The sequence below is a fragment of the Rattus norvegicus genome, chromosome 17 (assembly GCF_021556685.1).
Source record: "Rattus norvegicus strain SHRSP/BbbUtx chromosome 17, alternate assembly SHRSP_T2T, whole genome shotgun sequence".
Taxonomy (NCBI): Eukaryota; Metazoa; Chordata; class Mammalia; order Rodentia; family Muridae; genus Rattus; species Rattus norvegicus.
The window spans coordinates 89,072,060-89,080,701 of record NC_141550.1 but is presented as its reverse complement, the minus strand read 5'-3'; the positions used below and the strand labels follow the sequence as shown (position 1 = coordinate 89,080,701).

The window sequence follows — 8,642 nt, the reverse complement described above, 5'->3', positions numbered from 1 at the left end:
GATTACGGCTTCCCCTTGATGGATCCCGGTGGGTGAAAGCGGTGAGAGAGTGACAGAAAGCAGAAAAAGAGTGGCAGAATTGAGAGACCATTTAGACCAGGGGTCCTCAGCCTTCCTATTGCAGCCACCCTTTGATGCAGTTCCTTGTGTTGTGGTGACCCCCAACCATCAAATTATTTTTGTTGCTATACCATAACTGTAATTTTGCTACTTTTTTTTCCTAGAAATACATTTTATCCAATTAGCCACACTAGCTGGGACCCAGCAGCAGTTGCCAAAAGGCAATTTTTCTACACTGGAAAGGAGTCCTGACTTGAGTTTTCCTGCTTCCAAAATGTTTATCAAATCCTGTGTCTCGAAACAAATGGAACATCCGTTGTCAGTGAAACTGAGACACGTTCCTCAGGGGAATGGCTGTGAAACTCCAGTCTGTGTCCGAAGGTCAGCCTTTCCTACTCCTCTTTACAAATTTATTCCTGAAGTATCGTTCCGGAAAACTGGGAATGAAGGTCTAAAAGGTTAAGGGAGGAGAGCAGATTGGGGAGCGCACACCAGGAACACAAAATTTAAATTGTACAGACTCCAGCAGTTTATAATAGACTACTCCGAGACACCAAAGGCTGGGGGAAGGAACTCAACATTCTGCAGAAGCCAGGGCTGTGTGCTGTGTGGAGATCTGAGCCTAAAAAGTCACTGCTTGGAGTTGTAATCCCCCAGCCCACGCCAAAGCCTGATTTCTGCACCATGCCTCTACCCCACCACTCAGCCCACCACCGGGGTCTCCAGATCCCCGAAGGCGGTTATCCCTGCAGTCACCTGAGTCTTCTTCTTGTCCACATTCAGGCGGGCTGCACCTCGGAACAGGATAGGCCTATTTTTAAGAACCTTCGGAACAGGTTCAGAATCATCAAACAACAAAACCGAAACTGGGTAACTTCCCACCACTGTTGATGAACAGCTCTACCATATTCCCATAATTTTGGGGGAAAAAAATAATGCTTTGGTTCCGACTTGTCAACCTCATGTGGCAGGTTCCCAGTGAAGAGCTGGTGACCGTCAAGGTGCCTCACCATCCTTCAAGGTTCCACATCTCCTGGTTCACCAGCCTCACGGACTGGTCAGGGTCCTCGCTGAGGAGGGATATTGATCTGCTGCTCTTGAACTCTCTGATCTCTCTGAGGCCTTTGTGGTGGGATCTGAGAGTCAGGCATTCTGCCGTGGCTGTGGTGCCGGCACTTTGACCACATGAGGTGGTGTCGCGTCACTGGAACAGCCCCACTGGGAGGAAACTTCTTAGTAGTCACAGGTGCCCAAGAAAATGTCCTCATGTCCTCCTATGTTGGGGCCACGTCTTCCGGGGCTGCCTCTTCCGGAACCAGGGAAGCGCTCTTCTGCACATCCTCAGGAGCGGCTTCTTCCAATGCAGGCTCGGGCTTGATCTCTTGAACAGCAGGTTCTGGCTCCGCGTCTGGTTCCAGTTCCAGTTCCGGTTCCACAACCGGTTCCTCTAAATGATCCTCCAAGTCATTGCTGACAGTCTGATCATAGAAAGTTCCAGAATCATCAGGCACCACCTCAGGTGTTTGCTGTCTTTCTTCGGGTCCCTCTACTTCCTTGGATTCCTCTTGAGGCTCTGTGACAAAGCCACGGAAGATCTCATCTTGGTATCTGATGATATCGTTGTGAACCTAGACTTTGTTGGCAACAGAGCCCTTAGGAACAAGGGCCAAGGTCTGCATGAACCTCCTCAGAGCTTGGCTGTTGTTGGACAGTAGCCCCATCACCTGGACCACCACCCCCTCATTCAGAATTGCGTGAGCCTCCACATGGCGGATGTTGGAGTGGCACTTGGTGAGGTTTTGTGATATCACTTTCCTGTGGATTTCCTTCTACAGGAAGATTGCATCTGCTGGCTTCCCATTGGAATCCAAGCCCCCGTGGGCATAGGAAAAGCTCTTTCCTTAAAATCTGTGCAGCATGTCCGTGGCCTGGATCAGCAGGGTGTAGTACTGTCGCACAAATTCCCGCCCAACTGGCAGGGGACTAGGCTTCTCCATAACCATCGCATTGGTCGGGCGGCTGGGCAGGAGGACAGTACTACTGCGTGGGAGGAGGTGGTGGTGTCCCTCATGCGAGATCAATTTTGCTACTGTTGTGAATCGTAAATATTTTTTGGAATTGGATGTTTACCAAAGAGGTCATGACACACACTGATTGAGAATCGCTGTTTAGACCAATTTAAATGACAAGAAACCAATGTCCAGGAGATGCTGGTTAATGCCTAGTAGAAAGAACATAGTTGCCCAGCGCTGAGTCCCAATCTCTTCAGCTCTCAGCACAAAAGTCACACCCAACCATGCATACTGTTACACAGTGGATGCGCAGGCCCCTGGGAACTCTTGGCCCCCAGCTGGAGGCACTCTTTTCGAAGTGGGGTCTAGAGGAAGGAAGTGGCTTAGCTGACTGTTTGGCCTTATAGGTTACAGCCTGGCCTTGGTTCCCTCCCCAGCTGTTAGCCTCACCATCCCCCATCCTCCACTGCACCTTTCCCACCCCAAGCATCTTCTCTCTAAAGCTGCCCGGCAAAATAAACTCTTCCTTCTTTAAGTTGTTTCTTTCAAGAACTCTGTCAGAACTTTGAGAAAAGAAAGTAATTCACTTGAGTGACAAAAGGGAGATACTTGTGTTTATCATTATTTTTAATTCTACTACTGAAAAAAAAAAGCTCAAAGTCATATTTTAAGCCAAGTGTCATCCCCTTATTCTAAAGTCGAGTTCTATAGGTCATCTTTATCATCCCTAATTCACATCCCTGTTCCTGTTAAGCCCTTACTGTAACGGAGCCTCATTCTAAAGGGAAAAGCTTCCTGGGGGTCAGTTTCCCAACCACCAGCTCTCAGGTAATTAGTGAGTTGCCATCCCTAGATAAAAACATAACTTTGCAGGAATGAGCAAGCTATTCTAGTTCTTCCTCTCCATCTCCACTTAGGCTTTAAATACCTCCATGTCTGAGCCTACTTTGTGATCTGCACAGCAGAAGCCTGAATCTCACTGTGCTTAAGTACAGACAGATCAAGACCACACACAATGTCTCAGTTATGTCATTTAAAGTAGTTCACACTGTTACAAGAATTCAAGTCTTTATTACTGTGCCCTAGCATTAAGAACAGCACCGAACTAAAATTCGGGATGCAGGGCTCTCAAGGACCTCCAATGCTATTTTTATGTTGTAGCTGTTACATCGGAAAGTTGTGCATGTTCACACGTGTGTGTGTGTGTGTGTGTGTGTGTGTGTGTGTGTGAAACAACTCAACACAGCTTAAAACGAAAACCAGCAATTCCCACTGCAGCCCTCCCATTCCCCAGACATAAGCCCGCCCCTGTACCCTTTACTCTGGTATTTATTTGATTACACACTTTAACTAATGTGCATACCTTTTGTTACGTTATAGTTCTGTGAGTCGATGTTTAATGCTATTATCAATATAAATGCAGTTTGTTGATAACATGTAAATGTTATTTTATAGAAATATTAAAATATTTGATTTTTACTTTGAAACATTACGAGTCGTTTAAGTATCGTTGGTGTGTGTCCACGTGTAGATGGATGGACGTGTGTGGGTGCCATGGGTGCATGTGGAAGTCAGAGGACAACTTGCAGGCATTGGGTCCTGGGATTGAACTCAGGTCTTCAGGCTTGATGGACTGCAAGTACTTTTGCCTCCTGAGCCATCTTACCTGGACCACACACACACACACACACACACACACACACACACACACACATCTGATCATGTATCACTTCCCCATATATCCTTGGGGAATTTCATCCTCACATGAACTCATAGCATGGACATATGCAGCCTGGAAGGTTATATATAGTTCTATTCCTTCAAATAGTGACTACTACTACCTAGGTGCAGTTAATAATCTGACCGCTGTCGTAAAGATCTTTAAATCAATGTCCCACAGGTTGGATGTCATTCTTCCAAGGCAGAACTGAGAACATAGTATTCTGGGGCTGGGGACATGGTGAAAACTGTTACCTAAGTTCTTCCAATGACACATACCTCTGCAAAACATCCGAAGTACACATGAGAGAAGGGGGTTATTTGCTGAATGTCTCTCTGGTGATGGAAGGCAGCTGACTACGTACGAGGCTTTGTCACAGCTGTCGGGGACACAGGATCCCTGTATCAGGTTGAGGGAGCAAAGATATTTGTACCAGTGCATCCCTGAAAGGGTCTCTGGAGAGGGACCCTGGCAATGTGCTGTTAACACTCAAGTCCTTTCTCTCAAGTCACTGACTTTGTTGTCTGCATCTGCTTTAACTAGAATCTGCTGTTTCCGATTAAGAATACTGAATGGGAAAAAAAGAAAAGAAAAGAAAAAGAACAGTCTAAAATAAAAATAAAAAGTCTGCTCCTAGGTATGATGGAGAAAGTTTATTGTAGATAAAAGGGAGAGCACAGCCAGAGGCAGAGTCACCTGGGAGAGCCCAGAGTGGACATGACCCTGGACCATGTGAAGGGAGGGAAGAGGGCACAGGAGAGAGTTTAGAGGGGAACCAGGTGCAGCAACCAAGATGGCAAAAGGTTTTGGGTGTGAGGGCAGATAACTAAAATGACTGGATTATATAGGGAAGATCCTCTGTGAGAAAAACAACCCGGGGAATGAGTTGGAAAGTTGGTGGGGGTAGAGGGCAGGGTATGTCAGCCATACTCTGTAATAGGTAGGGACTGAGGGTTCATGGGAGAACCTGGCACCCCAGCCAGACCCACTCTGCTATGTTAAACAGGCACCCGGCCATTTGTTCCAGGCTTTGAGACTTAGAGCTTTCTCACTGAGATCACTGAACACATAATTAACAGTTGGAACCATTGTTTTTCCTCAACATTTGCAAGACAGTATTCTGCCACCTTTCCATTGTTTGAATCTTATGTTAGTCAGCTCCCTGTTACTGAGGCAAAGCACCTGAGATGATCAGGGGACAAAGAGGAAAGCTTTACTTCGGGTGACAGTCTTGGACATTTCGGTTTGCAGTCAACTGGCCTTGCTGCTTTTGAACTTGTTTGGGGTATGGGAATGAGAGAGAATAAGGAAATGAACAGGACCCACAATTCCAAGGGCACCTCTCACACATAAGACGAGAAAAACTCCCACTAAGTCCTATCTCTTAAGGTTTCCACCATCTCTCTACTAGTAGTATGCAGCCAGCGATGTTCAACATGCAGACAATAGCGAGTATGATGTTATGCCTTGTCTTAAGACTGCGAGTGTGAGTTATTTCCCTCTCTGTAGGCTTTGATAACCTTCCTTTCGAAATTCCTAATAAAGGGGCTGGAGAAATGGCACTGTAAGTAAAGCGATCGTTTACACGTCCTTGCGCATCCATGGGAAGGTTGGTTATGGTCACTCCTAGAAGTTTTGCACCAGGGAAGAGGAAGTGTAAAGACAGGAGGATGACGTTGGTCTAGCCGGCCAGCATAACTAAACAATCTGAAGACTCAGTGGCAGACCCTGTTTGAAGAAAGTAGAGTGGGAGTCAACACCTCAGCATTCCCTGTTAGCCTCCACAGGCATGCGCACTTGTGTTCACATGCAGAGAAAAGGCTCTAATTCCCACAATGCATCGCTTCAGGGGTCCATTCCCATGTGAGTCCACAGATCCAACTTCTACCGCTGTCCAGGATGGCCCTGTGGATGCCGAGGGACTTTGCAGTCTGGAAATTCATAGAGTTCTAGGAAATCTTTTTTCCTAATCTTCCCTGTCAAGCGGTGTCGAGTTCTATTTCAGGAGCACGACAGTCAGATATTAGACTTCCTAGATTAATCTTTTTGGTTTCCTTTTTCATCTCATTTTCTATGCCCTGCTTCCTTGTTCTACTTTGAGTGATTTCTTCCATTTTATCATCCAAATTTCTACTGAATATTTGACTTCAGCTGTGCTATTTTTAACTTCAAGAATGGGGTTTTAAAAATAGCATTCTACTCCCCAGGGTCCAAGACCTCCCTGCAGATGTCATGTGTGGGTTGATTTGTGTCTTATCTCCTCTTTGGGATTTTGTTCTTGGTCACTATGTTCTTTTCCCTCTGCTTGCCCTGTCCTTTTTTTGTGATTTTGCAGTTTTGTTTCCGAAACACTGTGAGTGCCCTATGACACAGTGCTGGTCCTCGGAGCAGGATGCAGAACCTGGGTGTTGTGGTGGAGTGTCTCAAGACATGTAGCTTTTACTAGGGATCCCTACTGTCTCTTCTTTTAACCCAGACCAATGACGAGAGCCTGCCTCAGGTCAGTGTGTAAGCCTGACAGTCAGCATACTCAAAGCCAAGTCGAGGCAAAGCTGCGGCCTCACCTTTTAACATCCAAATTCCCTGCTAGATGCCTGATTGCAATATGGCAGCCTTTCTTGATTCTCTATCCAGAACCCATGATGTCAGAGCTCTTGGGTTTCCCCAGAGTGGGAAAGCCTTTGTCAACTAGATATTAGCATCCACAGAAAGGACTCAGGGGCCCAACACCGGCTCCAAATGCATAGCCTTAACTCCATTTGTGCTGCCACCGTCAGAGGCCACCAAGGGCCTCCAGTTCTCTCTTCTGCCTCCAGTTCTCTCTTCTGTTCAGGATTCTGCCAAATGAAGCTGAGCCCAAATGCCAACTCCCCAACTGGACAAAGTCTTCTGCCATCCAGCCAGATCAGTTTACTATGCACTTACTGATTTCTACAATCCATTGCCCTCTTCTGCACGATCTTTGTTCTCACAGGATTACCTCTTTTGTCATTTTAATAGAAAATACTCTGGGGGAAAAGAGGTAGAAACTTGCTGAAAATGGCAGTTTCTGAGACCTTTTTAATATCTCAGGGGCACAGCCTGCATCTGTTTTATCTGTAGCAGAGTTGTGACCGACAGAACGGATGAAGCAAGACCTTATCACTGAGCTGTATCCTAACTCTATACAAATTTGAAGTTAAAAGACCAAGCCTGTGGCAAATGTCTTTAATCTCAGCACTTCAGAGACAATAGCAAGCACTCATGAGTTAGATGACAGTTTGTTCTACATAGTAAGTTCCAGGCCAGCCAGAGGGACATAGTAAGACTCTGCCTCAAAATTAATTGGTAAGTTAGTTAATTTTAAAAGTCAAGCTAAATATTGATTAAAAAAATCATTTCAAAATGAAAACTAGTCAATATCATTGTTCCCAAAGGGATGTATAACTTTTAAGTTCTGAGATAATTAATAAGCAGTGATATATACAATCAATGTAATCTTAAGGAAGATGGCTCATAGGTAAAGATGCTTGTTACCTAAGTCTGGCAACCAGAGTTCTAGCCCCAGGAGCTACATAAAGGTAGAAATATAACCAGTTGTACAAAGGTGTCCTTTGACTTGTCCACGTGTGCTAGGTGTGTGCACTCATACACGCACATCACACATAATAAAAGGTTTCGAGATGAAGAGATGGCCCAGTGGTTACGTACTTGTTGCAGATCAGAGAGCCCCTCCCCACCCCGACCTCACATCATCGCCCACCGGAGATTCCAGCCTGAAAGACAGAGATGGACAATCCCCCAAAGTAAACTGACTACTGAGCTTAGCTGTACTGGTGAGCTCCGGAAACCCTGAGAAACCCTATCCTACTGAATGAGGAGGAAAAAAAACACCTGAAGCCAATCCCTTAGGCCTCTGCCACATGCATGCTCCACCATGTACATGTGCACACGTACACAAGACGTGTGTACACATGCAGGTAAACACGTATACATACATGAAAATGGAGAAAGGCCAAACAAGCTTCAATTGAAAAGTACCTTACATCATTATGCTTTGAGCAGAGAGCACTTGGGAAAGAGGACGCTCTGCCTGTATCTCTGAACTCATGTGTCTCCTCTGGAAGAGGCTCAGCCTCAGGAATCCCATCCCTAAAGAACTTTATCAACCACAGAGGACAACTCGGATCCTAGGAAAGGACCCTGGAGGTTGGCGCCATGCCCAATGATGTGGTCACTTAGCGTTCTCCGACAGCCTTGATTCACTATTCACCATGCATGCCCTCCTCCTCCCTTCCCTAGGCTGAGTGTCTACCACTCCTACGGGAGCCCTAAGTCTTTTCTCCTTTCCCTACAGTGCACAGCAGAATCCGAGCTTTAGTCAGTTGTCCCTTCTTCCGGTTCATGTGTTGTGGGACTTCCAAAAATAAATGTACGATTGCTTTTTCTATTAATTATGTCAATTTTTGCATAGCTCAAATCAATCTAGAATGATGCAGCAGATAATTTTTTACTACGTAAGAGTTACATATTAGTTCACTGTTGTAGTTCTCCAGTATTACAGAAGTAGATATAAAATGCACTGAATTCTAATTCTAGACCTTGTGCACACGGTGTTACCTACAATTAATGGCACCATGGCTTCTGAAATAGATTCAGTGATTGGTTCCATCACACCAAAAGAGGTCAACAATTTACTTAAGGTCTTCAGCCACAGTCCAAACCCCCCACTCACCAGCAGAGCTCCAAAGAAGCTCTAATAAGCAAACTTGTGAGCAAAGTGGGATTATAGACTCTTAATTATTAATTAGATAACTACTGATGTACAGTCCAAGAGCTTACACCACACTGTACACGATGCTTCTCTTAGG

The 8,642-nt window shown here is 45.6% G+C and overlaps 1 pseudogene; it reads right to left on the bottom strand.

Annotated features, from left to right (window-relative positions):
- Positions 1 to 590: 590 nt before the first annotated feature.
- Positions 591 to 2,717, bottom strand: LOC148000310 (ras GTPase-activating protein-binding protein 1 pseudogene; annotated as a pseudogene).
- Between the last annotated feature and the right edge of the window lie 5,925 nt (positions 2,718 to 8,642).